Source organism: Salvia hispanica, chromosome 3 (genome assembly GCF_029641045.1).
Source record: "Salvia hispanica isolate PSC_SH4W2 chromosome 3, Shi_PSC_v1, whole genome shotgun sequence".
Taxonomy (NCBI): domain Eukaryota; kingdom Viridiplantae; phylum Streptophyta; class Magnoliopsida; order Lamiales; family Lamiaceae; genus Salvia; species Salvia hispanica.
The window spans coordinates 32738071-32763155 of record NC_142694.1 but is presented as its reverse complement, the minus strand read 5'-3'; the positions used below and the strand labels follow the sequence as shown (position 1 = coordinate 32763155).

Below are 25085 nucleotides of genomic sequence, written 5' to 3'. Positions count from 1 at the left end.
GTTAATACTAGCCCTTGAATTTTTTGATCTTGTGGCTGTGATTTGTTCTCTAGTTATGTACTTAATGGGCACTTGCCCTATATCACTACTCTATATATATATATATATATATATATTCACTCTTAAAGACCGAACCACCGAACCATACCAAATTAGGGTTTTTAGATCTAATTTTTTATGGATGAGATACACAAATTTATAAATTATTTTCGCCTTCATCACGAGCCTATTTTAATTCATCCGAAGGTAAATAAGTCATACTAACATGTTACGAAGATTTAACTTCATTCCAGAATATATTACTTCATTCCTGAAGGTTTTTACTTCATTCCAATAGGATTATTACTTCATTCCAGTACGTAAATGCAGTTTCGCTGTCACGTGTCATTCTTCTCTCTACAATATCTATCACCACCTCCACAGCGATGATATGGTTTAATAAACACATGGAATAATGTAATAAATTATTGGAATGAAGTATGTGTAGAAGCATTTGAAATCCTACTAGAATGAAGTAAAAATCTTATCCAATGAAGTAATAATGTTTCTGAATGAAGTAATAAACCCACTTGAATAAATTACATTTTAAAATGTTAATCAAGTAAAAACCCAAGTCAATGAATTTGAATGAAGCATATGGTGAATCGTTAAAAACCTACTGGAAGCAAGTAAAAACATGTTGTAGTTTCAAGGTATTACGTATGGAATGAAGTAATAAACCTATACAATGAAGTAAAATGGGCTTGTAATGAAGCAGAAAAAATTTACACAGCAGCACATCTCATCAAAAACACTAGATCTAATGGCCCAGATTTGGTCTCTAGTTCGGTCTTTAAGAAGGGTTCGACATTGATCACAACTCTATCTATCTATATATATATATATATATATATATATAGGGTCTTGTTAGGTTGAGATTATTTAGCTAAATTGAGAAATGAGATGCAATATGGGCCACTAATCCACAAGATTAACAAAATGTCAACAAATACCACATTATGTCAACAAGGGGGTATAATTGTCTTTTCATTAAATTGTGTTTGAAATCATTTTCTAAAATCCTCTCTAAAACTCTAGCTGCAAAGTCTTCAAATCTTCAACATTCAAATCTTCAAATCTTCAAATTTTCAACATTCATATCTTCAAATCTTCAACATTCATATCTTCAAATTTTCAAACCTTCAACATTCAAATCTTCAACATTCATATCTTCAAATCTTCAACATTCAAATCTTCAAATCTTCGAATCTTCAAATCTTCAACATTCAAATCTTCAAATCTTCGAATCTTCAAATATTCAACATTCAAATCTTCAAATCTTCGAATCTTCAAATCTTCAACATTCAAATCTTCAAATATCTTCAACATTCAAATCTTCAAATCTACAAATCTTCAACATTCAAATCTTCAAATCTTCAACATTCAATAAAATAACACTTATTAAAATGTCAACAACTAAAAAATAACACTTATAATTCACTTATCAATACCGAGAATATCGAATGTCAACAACTCGTATGAAAATGTCAACAACTAAAAAATAACACTTGCAATTCACATATCAATACCGAGAATATCGAATGTCAACAACTCGTATTAAAATGTCAACAACTAAAAAATAACACTTGCAATTCACATATCAATACCGAGAATATCGAATGTCAACAACTCGTATTAAAATGTCAACAACTAAAAAATAACACTTGCAATTCACATATCAATACCGAGAATATCGAATGTCAACAACTCGTATTAAAATGTCAACAACTAACAAATAACACTTGCAATTCATGTCAATACCGCGAATATCGAATGTCAACAACTCGTATTTAAATGTCAACAACTAAAAAATATCACTTACAATTCACATATCAATAGCGCGAATATTGAATGTCAACAACTAACAAATAACACTTACAATTCACATATCAATAGCGAGAATATCGAATGTCAACAACCCGTATTAAAATGTCAACAACTAAAAAATAACACTTGCAATTCACATATCAATACCGAGAATATCGAATGTCAACAACTAACAAATAACACTTGCAATTCACATATCAATACCGCGAATATCGAATGTCAACAACTCGTATTCAAATGTCAACAACTAACAAATAACACTTGCAATTCACATATCAATACCGAGAATATCGAATGTCAACAACTCGTATTAAAATGTCAACAACTAACAAATAACACTTACAATTCACATATCAATAGCGCAAATATCGAATGTCAACAACTCGTATTAAAATGTCAACAACTAACAAATAACACTTAAAATTCACATATCAATACCGAGAATATCAAATGTCAACAACTCGTATTAAAATGTCAACAACTAAAAAATAACACTTATAAATCACATATCAATACCGAGAATATCGAATGTCAACAACTCGTATTAAAATGTCAACAACTAAAAAATAACATTTATAATTCACATATCAATACCGAGATTATCAAATGTCAACAACTCGAATTAAAATAGCTTAAACCAAAGTAAAGTCGACACTGATATTTTTGTTTTTCGAATTAAGAAATAGCTTAAATTAGAAAAAAAAATCATGGAAAAAGTTTAACAAACTGTATAGAATAGTAGAATACCAATAGTTTAAACAAACAAAAGTCAAACCTAGCTAAGAATAGCAATTTAGAAAACTTCCAAAATTACTGTAAATTGAATGAAAATGATTCTAAATGACATGTGATGATTCAATAAACATGAGCTCAGTAAAATTTAGATATAAAATGAAAATAGTTTAAAAACCGTGAAATTAAACAGAGCAATAACTTCAAGTTAACTGAACTAGAGAGCTACGCTCTACTTCAAAATTAGCTTCCAATAACAAAAAATAAAATTATTTCAGTAGCACGTTTCCAGTAAGCATCAACAAATCAACATACAAATTTGATATTGTACGAAAATTAACAGAATTCCGATCGCGATCACCTGGTGCTGGTAATTCCAGTAGCTGTTGGATCCAGCGAACAGGACAGCCCACCGAGTCCCCTCGGAGTCGTCGGCGCTCAAATTCCTCCTCGCTCTCCTCACACTCTCCGCGTTTTTCCTCTCGCTCCACTCCGCGGCCGATTCGGATCTGTCGAGGTCTCTGCTCCAGAATTCAGAACCGGAGAGAATAGGTGCGGATCCTCCGTCGGAGGCGGAGGCACCGGCGGAGTGGGAGAGCAGGAAGATCGGGAAGCACCACCGCTCGTCGGACGGATCGGTAGCAGTTTGAACGTAATCCGCCGAATTTTGCGCCGCTGGAGCCTCGGAGCAGCCACGGCGGAGGCCATGTAGTGTTGATTTAGGTCGCCGTTGAACGGATTGTGAGGATTCGACGGCTGATAGAGCTGCACCACAGCTCTGCCGTTGAGATCCAAGGTGAATTCGGTCATGCTCGTAGTCCTCTTCATCGGCGGCCGACCTCTCTTCCCCACCATCATGTCTACTCTAGAAGCTCCCTCTTACAGATTTATGATTCAATCTAGGCGATTTGCGAAAGTTAGGGAGAGTGCAGAGAAGGGGAAGGCTGGGGAAGATAACAAAGAGCCAGAAACGACGACGGATTTGACGGCGACGAAATGGAGGGGAGAAAGTTGCTGCTCTTTGTTTTCAATTGGGTTTAAACAAAATTACCATTATGCCCTTTTATAATTTATTAATCTAAAAATATTTATTGTGTGGCAAAATCTGGACCACTCATTTAATAAAATGAGTGGCTGATATTGCATCTCATTTCTCAATTAGCCTAAATAATCTCAATTGATCACAATCCTATATATATTTATATATATATATCCTGTTAACCACAAATCCACCCTTAAAGACCGAACTAGACACCAAATTAGGGTCACTCATTTTTATTAATCTTATGGTTATGATTAATTTACAATTAATTTAATATTTTATTAAATAAAAACGTTTTTTTATAGATTTTTTAATTTTATTTATTTATTTATTTTATTTATTTTCAATTTTTTTTCAATTTTTTTTATTCGGTAAAAACTTGCTGGAGTAAATAATGAACTATATTCACTACATAATGAACTAAATGAATGTATGTTATGAACTTATTACTTCATTTATTCATGCTATTATTTCATTCTGTTAGTTTATTACTTCATTCCGTTAGTTTATTACTTCATTCAGTCATGTTATTACTTCATTCCATTAGTTTATTACTTCATAATGTGTTATGACATAATTATCTTTCAGTTGGGTTTAGGGTTATTACTTCATTCCGTTTGTTTATCACTTCATTCAGTCATGTAATTACTTCATCCTATTATTAGTACTTCATTCCGTTAGTTTATTACATCATCCAGTCATGCTATTACTTCATTCTGTTAGTTTATTACTTCATTCAGTTATGTTATTACTTCATTTCATTAGTTTACTACTTCATTTCATTAGTTTATTACTTCATTTTATTAGTTTATTACTTCATAATGTGTTATGACATAATTATCTTTCAGTTGAAGTAAATTCAGTATATAATGAATGTGAAAAATTACTTCATAACATACATTCATTTAGTTCATTATGTAATGAATATAGTTCATTATTTACTCCAGCAAGTTTTTATCGAATAAAAAAAATTAAAAAATTTTTTAAAAAAAAAATTTTTTTAAAAAATTAAATTTTTTTAAAAATAAAATTAAAAAAAATAAAAACATTTTTATTTAATAAAATATTAAATTAGTTCTAATCATAAGATAAAGAAAAATGAGTGGCCCGAATTTGGTCTCTAGTTCGGTCTTTAAGAAGGGTTCGACATTGATCACAAATATATATATATATATATATATAGGATTGTGATCAATTGAGATTATTTAGGCTAATTGAGAAATGAGATGCAATAACAGCCACTCATTTTTATTAAATGAGTGGTCCAGATTTTGCCACACAATAAATATTTTTAGATTAATTTATTATGAAAGGGTATAATAGTAAATTCAATGAAAACAAATGAAAACAAACATCTTCGCCGCTTCCGTTCTTCAATTCTTCTCCCACCAAATTCTGGCGCATCCGATCTGATGCACCTCTCCAGCGACGACGAATTCGAGCTCCTCCGCCGCTGCCTCGCTCCAGAACTCCACCCACCGCGCCGTCCTCCCCTCGCCGCTGTCTAGGCTCCTCCAATTATTCAATACAGCCGATTTCTCGATCTCGATCTCTCTGGATTTGTTAATTGAGATTAGAAGCAACTGAATCCATCTAACTATATCTCAATTTCATGAGCAACAACTGTTCTCAATTTCAGATCTGTCTCACCGAAATCGGCCTCGAGAGGTAACGAATTGAATTCCGACGTCGATTCGAAATGAATCCCCTCCAATTACTTGATGCAGCCGATCCGCAAAGGCTCGGTATCCTAATCGAAGCGCAGTCGAAACGAGAATGATGGAGATTTGGTGAGAAGAAGTCAGAGATCGAAAATTGAGGAGAAGAAATCTGTTTCCACACAGCCGCACATGCTTACCTGGCTTACAGATGTATGAGAAAGAAAATTGGAGCTGAGAATTTGGAGAGGGCGATTAAAATTGGGGGAAATTAGGATATTCAAGAGTGATGATAGATAGCATCTCATGGTCTTGGTTGACCGCAGCAACGGCTGCTGCATTTTTATTTTGATAAATTATATACACCGAAATTCCTTTTTATTCTCAGAACTTTTATCTCGATATTTAACATTTAAATCAGTGTTGATTATTGATTGATTACGCCTGCTTTTATTTGTTTCGGTTTGTTTATCAGATGAGAGTATTTGGATGTTCTATGTGGGAATATTAGCAACATTTATCTTTACTCTATTAATTTGGATCTGTAATATAATATGGTTGGAAATCGCTAACTTGGTACAGGTTTTGTGGTTGAATTTGTTCCTTTTTGAAGTTGAATGTGATGCTTTGTTTTGATTAGAGCAATGTGGTTTATGAGCATTTCTTCAAATTTAAGGTTAATTATAATGCACTCCAGGTGTTTGGTGATATTCTCTAAATGCAAATTAGTTGCTAAGAGATAGATTCAAGATTTAGCTATCTTCCTTTTTTAATGTCAACTGCATATATAATCTATGTCAACTACATATATAATGTCAACTATGTGTACAATCCATGTCAGCTACATATATAATGTATGTCTAACTACATATACAATTCATGTCAACTACACACGTATAATGTCAACTACACAAGCCTGTCGGATTCTTTGTCAGCACCGGGACTCAAGGGGGCGGACAAGAGACCACTGCGTAAGCTTCAATTTTACTCTTGTATTAATTTATTATGATAACGTGGCTTGCTTCAATGATGTTGAAACATGAATTGGAAGATAGTTTGTTGGAGATGAATCGAATTGTTTGTGTGATGCTTTGGATTTTTCAGATTGATGTGGAAATGCGTTGCAATTGTTTGTTTTACTTATGTATACTGCAATTTTGAAAATGTTGCATTGCTCTAACAAATGCAGATTAATGTGGTGTTTGATTCATTAGAATCTTTGTTCACTTGTAGTTACCGAATTATTGGATGGAACTTTTGGAATGACTTCTTGTATCTGTGTTTGTGAAATTTTGGAACAATAGTACTCACTAGCATCTGACTGAAAATCGACTGAGATATTCTTCTAATTTTGTTAGAATAGATTTTGTTAGAATAGATTTTGTTGCTTCCACAAACGATGGAAAGTCCGGGATCTTGTAAGACACTATATCTGTAGATGCAGCAGTTTTGAAGTTGCAACTGACTAAATTGATGAAAATGTTTATTTTTTACATGAATTATATAGCTCGTTGACATAATAACGTTTGTTGTTGACATGAATTTTATAGGACGTTGGCATAAATTTTATGAAAAATGTTTTTGACATAAATTATATGTAAAACATTGTTGTTGACATGAATTATATGTAAAACATTGTTGTTGACATAAATAATATAGGTCGTTGACATGAAAATATTCGTTGTTGACATTAATTATTTGTAAAATGTTGTTGTTGACATAATAGTTGACATAAATAACATTTGCTTTTGACATCGTGGTTCCCATAAATAACATTTGTTGTTGACATCGTAGTTGACATAATGTTTCCGTAGTTGACATCGCGAAAATGACAATTATGCCCCCTAGTTGACATAATGTTTGAGTAGTTGACAGGTGCTATTTTATGGGAAGGTGACATTTAACAAGTTTAAAGCAGCTGTGAGGGAGCGTATAGTGGACTTCGCGGCAAAAGCCCTTGGATCGTTGCCGTATTGTTCTGCAGTCAAATCCGGCTTCAACGACATGAATTATATGTAAAACATTGTTGTTGACATGAATTATATGTAAAACGTTGTTGTTGACATAAATAATATAGGCCGTTGACATGAAAATATTCGTTGTTGACATTAATTATTTGTAAAATGTTGTTGTTGACATAATAGTTGACATAAATAACATTTGCTTTTGACATCGTGGTTCCCATAAATAACATTTGTTGTTGACATCGTAGTTGACATAATGTCTCCGTAGTTGACATCGCGAAAATGACAATTATGCCCCCTAGTTGACATAATGTTTGAGTAGTTGATATTGCGCGAAAATTGTGAATGAGTGGCTGAAAATGCATCTCAATTCTCAATTAAGCTAAAAAATCTCAACCTAACAAGACCCGTTGTTGATATTTGATACTGCTCTCTATTGACATCTATTGTATGATTTTGTTTTTTTTTAATTTTAAGATTTGTTTTCTGAGTTGTACACTCTTTATACAAGCTGTTGACATTTGGTTATAAGTTGTTGACATTTCAATACAAGTTGGAGTCAGACTTGCCTCCGTGCTACTCGCTGATGAGGGCGTCCAGGCTTACCATGTCAACAACTAATATAATTATGTCAACTATGGTGCATATCGTGTCAATGGTACATACAAGTCATGTCAACTACGGTACATATCGTGTCTACTACACGTACAAACCATGTCAACTATGTTACATACTATGTCAACTACACGTACAAGCCATGTCAACTATACATAGAAACCATGTCAACAACAATTATAAGTCATGTCATCTACACATACAAGCCATGTCAACAACAATCAGAGTTGTTTCTTAGTTGTTAACATATACTAAAATTTATTGACATTATCTTATTAGTTGTTGATATTTGATTCTGCTCTCTAATGACATCGATCTTATAATTTTCTTTATTAATTATAATATTTGTTTTCTGAGTTGTTGACACTTTATACAAGCTGTTGACATTTGGTTATAGGTTGTTGACATTTCAATACAATTTGTTGAACTGATTAACATTTTATATAACTGCTAAGTTCAAACTTCAGAATCCACAATAATAGTTTTAAAACCCATCCAACTATATAATTTAAGATTACTTACACATGGAGATGTAGTCATATAATTTTAGATTACTTAAACATATAATTTAATTATGCTCAATCATAATTCATGTTTTTAAGGTTAGTTACAATTAAAAATCATGTCAACTATATATACTAGTCATGTCAACAACTAATATAATTATGTCAACTATGGTGCATATCGTGTCAACGACACATACAAGTCATGTCAACTACGGAACATATCGTGTCAACTACACGTACAAGCCACGTCAACTATGTTACATACTATGTCAACTACACATAGAACCATGTTAACAACAATTATAAGTCATGTTAACAACAATTATAAGCCATGTCAACTACACATAGAACCATGTCAACAACAATTATAAGTCATGTCAACTACACATAGAAACCATGTCAACAACAATTATAAGTCATGTCAACAACACGTACAAATCATGTCAACAACAATTATAACCAAATGTCAACTACACTTTCAAGCCATGTCAACAACAATTCAGTCATTTTATAAAAACAATATACTATTTAATCTTAGTTTTAGTTATTTTATTTTAACAATATTCTCTACTTTCTATTTTCTTTTCTCCTGTTGCATTTCTTTGTTCGCTTCAACTTGTGCGTCATCCATTGGGCTTGCGGTTGGTGGTGAGATAGGAGAGGCCGATTCATTGGCTCACCCCTTTAGGATCATAACCTGGCGATGTAGGGATATTTTCTCTGTTTCTTTCTTCTGCATACTGCTTGTAAATTAGTTCTACAATGTTAGTATATAAACTGTAGGAGTAATCTAATGCCAACTCAGAGAAACATATGTAAACAAAATGATGTACTTACTTCATCAAAGAAATGTCCAAATTTAAAAGTTGGAATTCAGTCAAATCTTCAAGAACTTCCTTTTCTTTTTCAGCAATAACTATTGATTCAGATATTGTTTTCCAGCGATCAAAAGTATCAGACTTGTCTTGAAGGAACGTCTTGGACAAATGAAGAAACTTGTCGGCCATAGATTCAAGTGAAGTCGTTTGGCTTTCAAGTGCAGATCAACTCAAGCAGTTGCATCAAGAAGCAAAACACATATGATGACTGGTGGGAGGGGGTATTGATTGACAAGAGAAACCTCAGATATTTATTCAGGGACAATAAAATTACAAAATCCATTGGATAAAAACAGGCATAAAACACCAAAATATGATTACACATCATTCCTAAGACCCTAATTGTTGGGAACATCCATGAATTGACACTTGAGATTCTAGTAGAGATTGAAAAGACTTACAGCTATGCCACATGCAATGAGTCCAGACTTCTCCCTGTCATCCATACAGACACATAGCAGTAGAAAAGCTCCTATATACCAAGGGATTGCACCCAGAAAGAAACTGGTAATAAACCTAGCAAAAAAGCAGCAAAATCAGAGAAGTTCCTATTTCACTGAACAAGATGGTAAATCATTCAACTATCATGAAACTATCAGCTGCACCGCATACATTATCTCTTAAGAAAAGCAATTTTGAAATAATTAAGTAGACAATGACTGCTAGATAAACTTACAAGAGCCATCCAAGACCAACACCAAAACAGGGGAGCCGTTCCTCCCTAAAAGGTCCATGAGCAACAACATGACCTAGAAACATTTGTATGTTTTCTACAGCCATTCAAACAAGCATACACTATGTCAATATAATTATGTCAACACATATTCAAACAAACATACACTACTACTGTCAACAATATATTATTATAGCTATGTCAATAGCTAGTATATAAAATGTCAATAATCTTAAAATTTTTAAAATCAAGCAGAATAAATCAATATCAATTATACACGATATCATGTCAATAAGAAGTATACCATGTTGACAACAAGTGCATGCATGTTTTTACGATTATGACAATAGATAAAGTACATAATAAATCTATGTCAATAACAAGTATACCCTATCGACAGCAAGTGCATGTATATTCTTAAAATTATGTCAATAGATAAAGTATATAATAAATCAATGTCAATAACAAGTATATCTCATATATAGCAAACATAATTATCTGGTTACTATTATGTCAATTTGACTATGTCAACAGCGATTCTAATAAGTATACACTATGTCAATAACAAGTATATCATGTTTAAAGCAAACATAATTATCTTATTACTTTTATATTAATTGTTAAAGTTTATAATGTCAACAGCAATCCAAACAAGCATACACTATGTCAACAGTATACAATATCATCTCAATGACAAGTATATGCTGTTTATAGAAAACACAAGTCTATTATCATAACTATGTCAATAGCTATTGTATGAAATGTCAATAATCTTAAAAATTTAAACAAATCCTTAACTGGAAGCAGATGCATGTTCTCTTTCGTTTTTTCCAGCAGCCTTGTTGATTTTCCTCTCTTTCGATTCTACCATCGCTAATCAACAATAAAAAATCAGCAGAAATCGAATTCAGAAGAAAACAAATCCAGATCTGTTTTAATACACTAAAATCGAAGCAATATACTTAAAATTTGAATCAATTTCTTAACCTGAAGAATTCACTTCAACGACCGCCGATTTGGAATGCCTTTTTCTGGCTACAATCGGTGCTTCAACTTCAACTACTTCTTCGATCCTCATTTTTGGAAATTAATTGATGCAGAAAACTGAACGAAGTCTAAGATTAGGAGATGAATTGCGACGAAGGGAAGAGAAGATGCAGAATTGTAGAAGAAATTTGGGAGAGAACTCAGAGAAATGTTCGAGAGTTTTGCCGGCGTGTTTTGAATACAGCTGAAACATTTTAGAGCTGAAATGACAAAAATACCCCCCTGTTGACATAAACCAGAGGTTGTTGACATCGCGCTAAGATTGTGAATTGGTGGCTGAGATTGCATCTCAATTCTCAATTAGGCCCAAAAATCTCAACCTAACAGGACCATATATATATATATATATATATATATATATATTATATATATATATCATAAATGATTCCATGAATGTAACCAAAAGAAGCCTCAATAAGAAGCAAATCCAAAACTCAACCTGTTAATTTCACCAAAATCAAATATAAATATAGTATCAATTGTATACTATCAAATTAAAGAAAAAAATATTAATTAAAAAGAGAAATAAAAGTACCCCATAGCCAAACTTGAGGAAAACACCGAGTGGAGGAAGAAGAATAGCCACGATAATGTTCATGAAAGTTGTTGTTCCCATTTTTCTTCTCTTTGTGGTCAAGTAGGTCATTTAGCTGCAAATTGTGAAGGGAAGGCAAAGAAAAAAGGCTGAGAATATGATGAGAAATTGTGCCTAAAAACCCTTATCAAGTAAGTTGGAAATTACATGATAGAGCATCATAAGTATACTTGTGAGTGTAAATTCAAATGTTAATGTGTCCTTTCATGCAGTTCTTGAACATTTGGACTCTTGGTGAATCGTGAATATCTGGAATTTGAGATGAGGCTCCCTAATCTTCCTTTTGAGATTGATTTCTAATGTATTATAGACGATTTCATCTTCATGTGCTTCTTTGTTGGTAATGATATTTTACCTAACAAAATGAACACAACATTATTATTAACCCACTTGACAACATGATCTATATATCATCTCCTTCCCACTTCTCCCTCAATCGTTTATGACAATGTAACGATAACATATGATAATAAAACTCCTACCATATGATCACATATATAATTAGTACACTAATGCATATTATAGCCAATGGCGGAAAATCTTGATCACGAACCCCACGCGTTGAATGTGCAGAGTGGAGTGAGTGGAGTTGGAATGAAGTAATGGAAATGAAAATGAAGAAGACGTGGGAATTATGAACAGATTTATTTATTTTAGCTTTTAATCTAATGTTTATACATTTTTAATTTAATTTTTTAAAATTAAATGGCAATCTTATATATTTTATATTAATTGCATTTACATCCCTCATCCTAAAATAATTATTCAAAACCTTCCAAAACTCCCTTTTTATATATTGTATAGATTTTTTGATAATATAAATAGAGCTACTCTCATATAAATATAATGTTGTGCAAGTAATATTTATAAACGTAAGCTAAAACTTTATTTTTTTGAAAGAATTTTAATAATTCAATACATTGAATTATGCTTCAAGCTTTATTTAGCGTTATGCTTGTGAGATTTACAATACTGTATTTCTTTTTACCGAATGTTCCAGACAGTTGATATACTAGTACTTTTATATGTACTAGTAAAAAGTTGTCATGATTTCAATTTAATATCCACTCTATATCACATTAACTTTACTTTTCTTAGCACTAATGTTAACCCCCGTACTATACACGGACCAAAGAATTTTCAGCTAATGAATATAAATTGTAAATAATTAAAAAAATTATCATTATATACAATTTAAAAAAAAAAAAAAAAAAGAAGAATGGTCCTAATCCAAAAAATATAGTATTTCTTATTCAAAATAAAATTTAATACATTTGTAATTTGTGAGAAGAAACAAAAATTATTCAGACAGCTTAGACTTTTAATATACATAAATTTAAGAATTATGGAAATTTTCATTTTATTAAAAAGCCGAAATAGTTGAACGCACAATACTAAACAATACAATTTCAACGGTTACATGACCAAATTTCTCTGATGAAAGTGAGTTAGAGAAAGAGATTGGAAGGCATGAGAAATGAAGATAAAACATGATGTATTTATAGAGTGGAAAATAGAAATAAAAACAAAAAATTAAAATAAAAAATTACCAAATCATAGTCTAGGTGCCTGCAATGGCGGACTATAATTCGGACTATATATAGGGCGGTAGTGGCGGACGCAGAAAATATTTGTGGTAGGAGCTGCACAATATATACAATAATACATACTTCCTTCGTCAGTGAAGAATTATAATTTTATTTCCTTTTTGCTTAATCCATATATAATGATCTCATTTTACTCATTTATTATAATAAGTGAATTCACATTTCACTAACTCGTCTCAACACAATATACTATTCCCTAACTGAGTTGAATCGTATTCCTTTTTGAGATGTCCCAACTAAGTTGAGTCATTTCTCTTTTTTTGACAAAAAACAAATATCCAATCTCTTTTATTTTATTCCATCATCTACTTTATTTTCTCTTTATCTTTCATACTTTATTTTTCTCTCATACTTTTTAACACAATTTCTTAATCTCGTGCCCAAAACTTTTGACTCAACTTAATTTGAACGGAGAGAATACCATAAAAGTATAATTCATATTTCATACCCTTTCTTCATTCAGTTTTTATTATACACTCTTAAAATCTGGAGTCAAAGTAAGACAATTAATTGCGTTGAAGAATACATTTTTTTAGTATTGTGTACGCAAATACTACATATACTATTCCGGTTAAACAAAATACTAATCCAAAGTCCATATTATAAAATTAAAAATCCAAAATAAAAGTTGAAATTTAAAATTTTGTATATTAATAAATCTCATATTATAAAATAAAAAACAAATAAAAGCCCAAAAGTAACATTATTAGTGATTTTGAACCGAATGTATTAATTTGAAACAATAATCAAACTTTATGTGTGATGTATGCTAATTTAAAACATTAGTGAAATATTTTGTATGTAAGTTGTAATTTAACGCTCAGTATTAAAACCTTTAATCATTCATGGACTCGTAACTCTTGAAATTGCAACATATAGTTGTCAATGACTAAAAAAATGTCTTTAAAGAAATAGGCCGACATGAGCGAACAAGTACAAAAATAAAAGTTTTTTCACAATTGATATATTCGTTTTTTCCAAATTTAAATTCAATACATGAAAATATGCCTAAACATGAAAATATAAACTAAGACAAATTAAAAGAATACTTGAAATTTTTCCTCTTAAGTTAAAGTAACACAAAATTTATGATCTAATATCAAGAAAATAATATATGGTATGCGTTCATATTAATAAAAATGTTAGTGTGATGCAATATTGTTCTTCTTTTGATATTGATATTAATTTAGTTTTACTTTTTATCATTATTATTTGGTTTAGCCTAATTTTATTTCAATACATGATAATATAGTTACATATTCCAATATCTTGTAAAGTATAAAATAAAAATATGAATAATCAAAATCAACTCAATTCTAACTATATACTATGAATTTAATGACTTAGTAAAAAAACTTAAAAATTATATTTTCTCTCTTAAGTATAAGTAACACCAAGTGAATGATCTAGCGTCAAGAAACTAACACATAGCATGCGTTTTTATTAATAAAAATGTTCTTATGATAGTGATGCAATATTATTTTTTGTTTAATAATAATATTAATTTAGCTTCACTTTTTATAATTAATATTTGGTCTAGGTAAGTTCAAATTTAATATATACATATCTTAAAATTTTGGAAAGTTTAAAAGATAAAAATATGAGTAAATCAAAGTAAACTAATTCTATACACTTAATAACTTATTAAAAGATAATATAAAAAATATATATTATACAAAGTCTAAAAATTAGAAGTTCAAATTAAAAACTGTATAGAAAGATTGAGTACATAGTTTTATAGTACCACTATTTGAAATCTAAATTATACTCCAAAATTTAAAAGCCCATTAAATATTAAACAAAAGTCCAAACAATATACAATATAGTACAATAAAGTATCCTAAAAGTTAAAACCCTATTGCAACATGGCTCGACGCCTCCATTTCCCTCCCTGATCCTCCCTAATCGGCGGCGGAAATCATCTCACCGGCTAGAGCACCGCTCCTTCTTCCTCGCCGACTCTCTTTCCACACAGCCTCGCCGCTCGTATCGCCTGTCGCGCTGCCTTACACACCACGCCGTCGCCCCTTCCTCCCTCTTGGCGCTGCTCTGCCTTACTCGCCATGGCTGGCCGCCGCCTCAACACCCAGTTGTGCCTCCGCCGCCGGGGTCACCTTCGTGCTGAACACCAGCTCCAGCCAGATTGTCATTCCCCGACTCCGGCGGCGGCGTCATTCCCCGACTCCTGACGTACTCCGTACTCCAGATCCAGCTTCCCGCCGGATTCATTTAAAGATCGACTTCGGCGCTTTTCTCTTTCTCTCATTTTTCTTCTTCTCCAGCGTTTAAAGATCGGATCTTTAAATGAATCCGCCGCAGCCGTACTTCTCTCTCTCCTTCCTCTTCTTTTTCGTCTTCTCAACTTTCCTCCCCATCTCTCTCACTCCGGATACCTCATTTTCTCTCGGCCAGCCGCCACTGTCCCGTCCCCTCAGCCTCGCCACCACTGTCCCGTCTCCCTTAGCCTTGCCGCCCTCTCGTCGGCGCTGTCGCCGGATTCCAAGCATCTCGCAATGCTGCAATCAAGAATTCTCTCTCTCTAATATTTTCATTTTGTAAATATTTTGGAATACTCAAAATAAATAAAGTAAAGAATAAATGACACATCATCTATTACACATCAGCTTTCATTTTTCCTCCAAAAAGGACATTGAAGTCTTTTCACCAAACTATACCTTTAGATTAGTATAGATATAGATATAGATAGATATCACCTATACATTACTGCTCCTAATATTTTTTATTATTAAGTTAAAGACAAAATGGCTTGTAAATAAAAATATGTACATCCAAATGTATCTTCATAGGAGATTCGCTCGTTGTTATTGATAAACTTTTTTTAAATTACTCCATATATCGTGAATATTACATATAGATTAATACTTCATATATAAATATAGATCTAAATCAATATACAAAGTGTAAAAAATAAATATATAAATTTAAATACATCATGAAAAAAAATTTAATTTTATAATATATACTGAACAAAATACAATAAATTAAAAATCTAGATTAGAATTTAGACATAATAATAATAATAGAACTCAACATCTAAATTAAACTCTATTTATTTGAAAAGGATATATTATAAAATTCTCTACTACTATTATTTAAAATTCAAATTACACTAATAAAAATAATGAGCTACGAATATTATAAAACACTCCACTTAATCGATAGTCTTAGCAAATGGCCCAATTATAACAAAGGAGAAAAATAGAGCATCAAATAAGCCTGACCCAATAAATGCTATGGGCTGCAGAAATCGGGCCCAAATGATGTATATGGGCTTAGCTTCAATGACAAAATTGAGACACTCAAACGGGAGAATCAAAATCGAATCAATCAACTCGATCTTTTGAAACTTTTGGAAGAGCCTCAGCAAATTGTATCCATTCTTGTCTCAACTCATCGAAGCAGAGATAAGAGTCATAGAGACAGGCAACCTGTGCAACCCTTTTTGCAATTCTAAGCATTTTCTTTCGAAGTGGGACTTTCAGAAGCTGTTCCACCTGCGACATTCCAAAACATGAAGTTATGTCAACACGAGACATTCGAAATTGCAACGCACAAAAGGCATGAGAATTTGAAATGACCAAGTAATTTGCAATTGGCACATAATCTTTTATCTCAACATGTTGTTTCCAGTTGTTTTGGATTCCTGGTACGTGAGCCCTCCCCACAACATCAACGAATTGGATCACAGCCTTAATTTCCTCCCATGATTTCTGAAAAAAGGGAAGAACGAGTGACTAAAAAGTTCATATCTCAACAAAATTTCAATAAGATTGCGAAAAAAATGAAATATAATTCAAAATACGCAACATTACTGACCGGAGATTTGTGATCGGATCCGACCACATATACATCGCAGACGCCTCCTTTCGCGGCTGACTCGCACGTGAGCGTCACTACATTCTCCAGCGGCTGTTTCAGCTCATAATTGTTGTGATCGGACCGATTTCCGCTGCCGGAGAGGAAAGCAACCGCCTCGAATTGGCGGCGGAGGAGTACAGATTGATGAGGCGATTGGCCGATTTGAGACGATTCAATCCGTACATCTTTAGCTGCTCTGAGCTCTCCACAAGAGTAGGTTAAATTATAATGGAGGTGTTAACATGGTGATCAAAACACCACCATGTGACAATCATGCAACTGATGAAGTTAAGGAGGAAAGAATGAGATGCAATGTGATGGAGCCACATGTATCAGTTCCTACATGGAAAGATGTATTGTTGAGTGGCATGCCATCATTGGTCAAGAGCTCAAGAATCTCCAGCATGTGAGAATGCAGCAATTCTGTTGAAGAGCATTGTCGTCTAGTTTGACAGTGGTCAAACTTGGTTAGGCTATTAGGGTTTATAGCTAAGTTCTAGGACCTCTTAGCATGGTAATATAAATAGTGACAAAGTGTAATTGCAGCCACCACTTTCGAATTTAAACAAAACCACTTGCATATGTTATTTTTATCCTAAAGCAGTTATGTTCTCCCTTAGCTTTTCAATGCTCAGTGTCTTTACTGCCATTTTCATTAGTTACCATTCTTTAGTCGCTTATAATCTAGTATCTCAAGATTTCGGATATTTTCTAATCTATCACATTATTTATAAAATATTAATTTTATATTCAATCTTTCAAATTATTAACAATTCTATCAAGTCCAGAGAAGTAAATGATATGTCATGCCCAAAGCTTATATGAAATGGGTTACACAAATTTGTTTTCATTGGAATATTTTACATGTGTAAATACGTACACACATGAGCCTATACCATGATGTGTGATATGAATCTCATTGCTTAATTAAAGAATGACGAGTAGTTTGGCTCAGAAAATAAGGTGGAAACTTGAAACGACTGAAGGAATGATGTAAAGGGGAATTATCTAATTATTAAAACAATAAATCCGTGTGACTAAATTTTGTACAACCAAATTCTTGTTTATTTAATAAAAAAATAGATTTATTTATAAATTTAATTAAAATATTAGATACATATATATTACATTGGAAAGTGCTCTTATTAAAAGTGGGATGTCTCCTAAGAGACAAATGATAGATTACAGTATAATTATTAAAATGAAAAGACAAATGTACATAATTTGTACACGTAGAGTTCCATTATCTACAAATTCAGTTTTAAAGACCGAACTAGAGATCAAATTAAGACCATTCATTTTATTAATCTTATGATTAGGATTAATTTACAATTAATTTAATATTTTATTTAATAAAAACTTTTTATTTTAATTTTTTAAATTTTTTTAATCTATTTTTGTTAACAATTCAATGGAAATATGAGCCCATGAAATTTAGCAATTACTCCGGTCTCATATTACTTGAGCCGTTTATTTTTCGGCACGATATTTAAGAAAGTTGTGTTTAACGGATTAAATAATGTAAAATAAAGTAGATGAGAAAATAAAGCAAGAGAGAAAAGAAAAGATAAAGTAAAAGAAAGAATAAAATAAATGTAATTAGATATTTTATTTTTAGCCAAAAAGAGTAATGATTCAAGAAACTTAGGATAATCCAAAATGAAATACAAATCAAGTAACTTCGGATAAAGGAGTACTGATTGCTAAAGTGCCAAGAAAATTGTGAATGCCTTTAATTGGACAAAGCTTATTCCAAATTAAATCCAAAAATTATTTTTTTTAAAAAAGAAGAGAAATAGATTTGCGAGTCACAATAAAAACCTCATGAAAAATTGTGCCAAAAAGGGATTGTAACAAAAGTATGGTATACTATACGAAATTTTTATTTAGAGAAACTCATGAAAAAATGAACAAAAAATAAAATTAAGTAAAAATTTTCATCTAATACTATATTTCTTTGGAGCTTGTTAATAACTCATTCATGGCGCAACTTCTACTAATAGTTTAACAAAATAACTATTCAACTTTTATGGAATTGTCAAAAAATAGTACTCCTACTAAACATAGAATTTTTAAAAAGGTTTATAAATGTCGTTTGGTGATGATATCAGATATTGGAGCTACCAAGACAAATTTAATTAAATAGAATGACTATAAGTCTATAATAATAAAAATAATGAGTTACGAATAAAATAAAACCCTGTCCTGTAATCGAATATTTTATGGCCACTCTAACTAAATGCTCGAAGCTTTCATATATTTGATCACGAAGCCTAATGAAAGTTGAGTAAAACAACAGTACATTAATGAGCCCGGCCCTAATATGCTATGGGATGCGGAATTCGGGCCCAAAGGATGTATATCGACTTATGTGAAAACCACGCTATCAAGTATCAACCCACTCGATTATTTACAAGTTTTGGGATGAATTTAAAAATTTTAAAATAATAGAGAATGAAAGGTTAGACAAAATGGTTCATTGGCTTCTATTTTAATAATAATATATTTGCTTGGAGCTTGTAGTTATTAATACCGAAACTTCGGTGAATAGTTCAGCAAAATAACTACCAATTTTTATGAATATATAAAAAATTAGTAAAAATAAAATCATTTTATTGTTTGCTTGTTTTATGGAGTAATATTATTGACATAGTTAGATTTTACATGGTTTTAGAGGGTGGTTTTGTATGAATTTGAGCATATTTTGTCTATTATTAGACATGTTTATATCTACTTTTCTATTATGTTGGTATGTTGACCATTTTATTAAGAATGTGTAGAAAAATGTACAAAATATGTTGATGTGCATCAACCTTGGTTTGAGTCAATTTTACTGAAGATTTTGAAGTACAATCAGCCTCTAATTCATATCATTCTCTTCGTCTTCAAAAGCGCTTCACGTGGGTATCTTAAACGCCTCAATCGGAGTCCCGTAGAAGATGTTATGGCCGTTTTACGAACACTGCGCTGTCCAGAAAATCTCACGCGGCCGGGTGAATTATTACCCTATAATTCCACTCGACCGGGTAGCCTACTAAAGCTTACGAAATTCCAGAAACTTTCACCCGGTCTGGTGAATTTCCAGTGGATTAATTCCACCCGGCCGGGTCCGTCATTTTGGCGTTTTTCTTAGTGCAAACGCAATATTTAGAAAAGGAAATTAAGAAGGAAGAATTAGGTCAATTCTAGGCATTCCATACAAGCCGCCAAACACCCACTCTCTCTTTTTTAAGAACTCTTGGATGAAGATTGAAGATTCAAGCTTCAATTCCTCCGCCAATTGCAATTCGAATCATGATTTACATTGTTTTGCTTAGTTTCTTTTTCTTTTCTACCATGAACATGAGTAGCTAAACTTTTCATGAAGAATTCTAAGTGAAGATGCATTGATTCATAGTTTTAATCCGATTGACTTCGTTTTTATCTTGCTATTGCAATTGTTAGATTTATTCTTGTGCTTTTTCCTAACAATTGCTTGATCACCAATTGGGAGTGTAGGGTTTCTTAGAGTAATCGAGAGATGAAATATTTAACCTTGAAAGAAGAATAATTCACACATTAATTCAATAAAACTCGGGAGAGTTGAGGTTTCGAGTGAGATCTTTAATATAATCGAACTATTAGGAGTTAGGTCTAAGAATTGGAAGGGGACATCAATTATTCCACCTAATCGATGGTTTTCTCACCTCGGGAGGAGGTTTAATCCATATTTGTGATTGATTCAATAATTCTGGTGACTTTAAATGGTAAATCGGTTTCAATTGGGTTAGGCTATGAGTTGTGCATCGGATCCCTAAGTTCTGCATATTTCTCTATCATTTTCTACAACTTGCTTACTTGTTTTCTTGTTTAAGTGTTTTATTTCAATCTCTGAATTTATATGTTTTTAGTAGTTGCTAGTTTAAAACAAAAATTTTTTATCGTCTGGATAGAAGTTGAAATTTGTTCGTGGTACTTAGGTTTACACTTAATTATCTATGTGGAATACGATATACTATTGCTTGCTATTTGCTACAATAACTCCGTACACTTGCGGGTATTATTTGGGTAAAATAAAGTTGAGCCAATTATCTTCTTTTTTAATTATAAATAATGTCGTCTAATGATCTCAGATAGCAGGACAAATTTAATTAAATAAAATGACTATATCTAAAAAAGTCTATAATACTAATAAAATTAATGAGCTACGAATATTATAAAATCCCCCACTGAATCGATGGTTTTAGCAAATGGCCCAATTATAACAAAGGAGAAAAATAGAGCATCAAATAGGCCTGACCCAATAAATGTTATAGGCTGCAGAATTCAGGCAAAATGATGTATATGGGCTTTAGCTTCAATGGCAAAATTGAGACACTCAAACGGGATAATCGAAATCGAATCAATCCACTCGACCTTTTGGAACTTTAGGAAGAGCCTCAACAAATTGTATCCATCCTTGTCCCAACTCATCGAAGTAGAGATAAGAGCCATAGAGACAAGCAACCTGTGCAACTCTTGCTGCAATTCTAAGCATTTTCTTTTGAAGTGGGACATTCAGAAGCTGCTCCACCTGTGACATTCAAAACCATGAAGTTATGCCAAGACGATACTTTTGAAATTGCAACGTACAAAAGGCCAAAGAATTTGAAATGACAAAGTAATTTGCAAATGGCATAGAATCTTTACCTCAACATGTTGTTTCCAGTTATTTTGGATTCCTAATACGTGCACCTTCCCCACAACAGCAACGACTGACTTATGCTGACGTGCAGCTTCTAATAATTTGAAGGACATATATCTGTGTAGTGTACACCATATACTGAGAATGAACAAACATGCAATATTACAATGAGACGAAGAATTAAAAAACAAACTGGTCGCGCTCATGGATAACAATTTTTGAACCGCTAGGATCTTGCTTGGTCAGCTCACAAATCACTTGTTTCACCAAGTCAGCATCAACCTTCCCAGTCTTTTTTGCCTCCTCCACCTACATAAAGCAAAAGTGAGCCTTTTAACATTAGAAAGTAACATCACTTCTACAAGATAATAGTCTATGACTCCCTCCGTCCCCAAAAAATAGTTCATTTTACCTATTTTTGCCATTTGGTCTATCCCTAAAAATTAGTTCAGTTTCTGATTTGGGAAAAAATTCATCACACTACACTACTAATGAAGTGGGTCTCATTGTCCACTAACACTCCATCAACTACTTTTCTCTCATACTTCACCTATTTTGCATTACAACTCGTGTCGTCCCCTTAGTCTAATTTTAGGCGACGGATGAAGTATCTTTCCATATTTTACTCATTCCATCCCGAAAGAATAGTTTCCAATTACCATTTTTGGAAACATTTTCACCACACATTACAACAACTAATAAGGTTGGTCCCTATTTTAAGGCGACGGAGGGAGCATAAGGTAAATAAGAATACCTTCTCGGCGAGGTCTACTGGCAATGTAATGTATGAAAATGATCTTCTTTTGAATTTCAGGTAGAGTTGCCAAAGAGACGTGTCGGCCCAATGTCTCAAAGTTGTAATCTATCACCAAAAGAAAAAAAAATAGAAACTAAGAAGTGGTGTGCGGATGATTTTCTAGCCATAGGCAGTGAAAACTAAGAAGAAAATAGCTCACCTCTTCAAGTCTATCACCGAGTATAACCTTGGCACCATATTTTGTTGCTTTGATATATGCTGTACGAAAATCTCCACCGGGAGCTTTACCAGTTTCAATAAAACGCTAGAAAAAGACAGATTATTGATGTGTATCATAAAATATGTTTCTCCATTAAGTTAGCATAAATGAAAAAATGGATCATACCTTAGCAACATACCGTTTGCACAAAATTGAATAAATACTTTCATTTTCCTTCCACATTTGCACCATATCTTGCAAGGTTGGCATCTATAAACAATGCTCATTAGTGAAATAAGTTGACAGGTTTTACTAATGAGCATAGAAAGGAGTATCAAATTAAGGTATTAGAAAGATAGACAGGGGAAGTTAAGATCATTAGTTGAGACAGGTTGTTTGTGGAAAGTTTACAAATGTGGCCAAACAACTTGGACACTTATTCTGTTTGCTTTTTTCTCTTCCAGTTAGTTCATATTTCTTCATTTACGGTATTCTCTTGATCCGTTCATCAAACATCAAATATCTGAGATGTGAATTGTTAGATTGAGTTATTTCAAACCAAATAAAAGCATTGAATTCAAAATCACTTCTAACTAATTTTAAGCACCAAATACAGTTGATTCTACAGAAACAAAAAGCAAATACAAATATGAGCAACCAACCTTTTTATCAGGTGTAAGAAAATGACGGCGACTAGCGCACAGCTCCACAAAAACAGCCTTCAGGAGATATATACACAAATCATTGGAATAATCATAAAATATAAAAAAATAAAAATAAAAATGAAGCACCTCTGGTTTTACGAATTGGATCACCGCCTTAATTTCCGCCCATGATTTCTGAAAAAAAGGAAGAACGAGTGACTAAAAAGGTCATATCTCAACAAAATTTCAATACGATTTGGAAAAAATGAGATGCCTCGAATTCAGAGAAAAATAATTCAAAATACGCAACATTACTCACCGGGCAATTGTGATCGGATCCGACCACATATACATCGCAGACGCCTCCTTCCGCGGCTGACTCGCACGTGAGCGTCACTACATTCTCCAGCGGCTGCGGCACCTTCTTCCGCCGTTTCCGCTCATAATTGTTGTGACGGTCGCTAATCTGACCGATTTTCGCTGCCGCTGCCGGAGAGGAAACAATCGCCTCGAATTGGCGGCGGCGGAGTACAGATTGATGAGGCGATTGGCCGATTTGAGACGATTCAATCCGTACATCATTAGCTCTAAGCTCTCTCCACGAGAGTAGTAGGTTAATTTTCACGCGTGACGTGACCATAATATGATACTTTTAGAGCATCCACGGGGCACTTTTTTGTGGACAATTTTTTTTTTTTTTTTTATAGCCATTTTTAATTTGTCACGGCCACAAAAAAAAAAGTGTCCGCAGCAATAGTGGGCACTTTTTTTAGCCACATTTCACTTTATTTTATTTATTGTATATTTTAATTCAATTACAATTAAAATTATCGGACTAAAAATAATTAGAGAAAAACGGCTAGTGCAATAAAATTAAAATTTTTAGAGATAGAAAATTTGGATAGAAAGTGAAATGGGTGTGAAGATGTATGTGGAAAGAAGATGAAAATGGGAGGAATATTTATAAAAAAACCATTACAAATTCAATATTTAAAAAAAATAAATTAAATAAAATTAAATCGGCGACCGCCGCGCCGGTTTCGCCGCACAATAGATAGGCGCGGCAGCCGCCGCGCTTCTCTCTCCAGCGGCTCGTCCTCGCCGCATTCGGGGCGATTGCCCTTCCGCCCCAGCAAATCCGTCCGCCTCCGGGGCGGACGCGTCCTCCGCTATAGCCCGCCGCGGCTAAGCCGCAAACGGGGCGGCCGGCCGGCCGCATAGTGGATGCTCTTATAATCCAGTATCTAAAGATTTCGGATATTTAATAATCTATCACATTATTTATAAAATATTAGTAGTAATTTAAATTTAATATTTCAAAATTTTATCAAATTTACATTTAGTTCAATTTAGAGAAGTAATGATGATATGTCATGCCCAAAGCTCATATGAAGTGGGTTACACAAATTTGTTTTCATTGGAATATTTTACATGAGTAAATACCAGTGTTTTAAAAACCGGACCGGACCGGCCGGTTCGACCGGTTCGGTGATCCGGTCCGGTTCTCTCTATAAAACCGCCTGCATGTTGAGCCGCCGCGAATCGTCGAAATCGGCCGGTCGAATCGGTCTAGCCGGGAACCGGTTTAATTCATTGTTTAAAATTTTTGTAAAATAAGTGCTTTTGGTGGGGGTCGAACTCATGACCTCTTGGTCAAAAGACCAAGTCCATTACCACTCCACCACAAGCATTTCTTGTTAATAACATGAACATTAGTTATTATTATATTAAAATAATTTTTTTTATTTACTCAAACTAAT

The 25085-nt window shown here is 32.9% G+C and overlaps 2 pseudogenes across 1 annotated transcript; both read right to left on the bottom strand.

Moving 5' to 3' along the window:
* Positions 1-11343: 11343 nt before the first annotated feature.
* On the bottom strand, positions 11344-11597 carry LOC125211321 (hydrophobic protein RCI2A-like; annotated as a pseudogene).
* Positions 11598-21230: 9633 nt separating this feature from the next.
* Positions 21231-23937, bottom strand: LOC125209792 (uncharacterized; annotated as a pseudogene). Its single transcript, XR_016136702.1, has 9 exons — positions 23645-23937; positions 23473-23520; positions 23344-23400; positions 22868-22951; positions 22682-22786; positions 22480-22587; positions 21919-22034; positions 21731-21842; positions 21231-21614 (listed from the first exon to the last, which is right to left on the bottom strand). The product of XR_016136702.1 is annotated as an uncharacterized LOC125209792 (transcript).
* Between the last annotated feature and the right edge of the window lie 1148 nt (positions 23938-25085).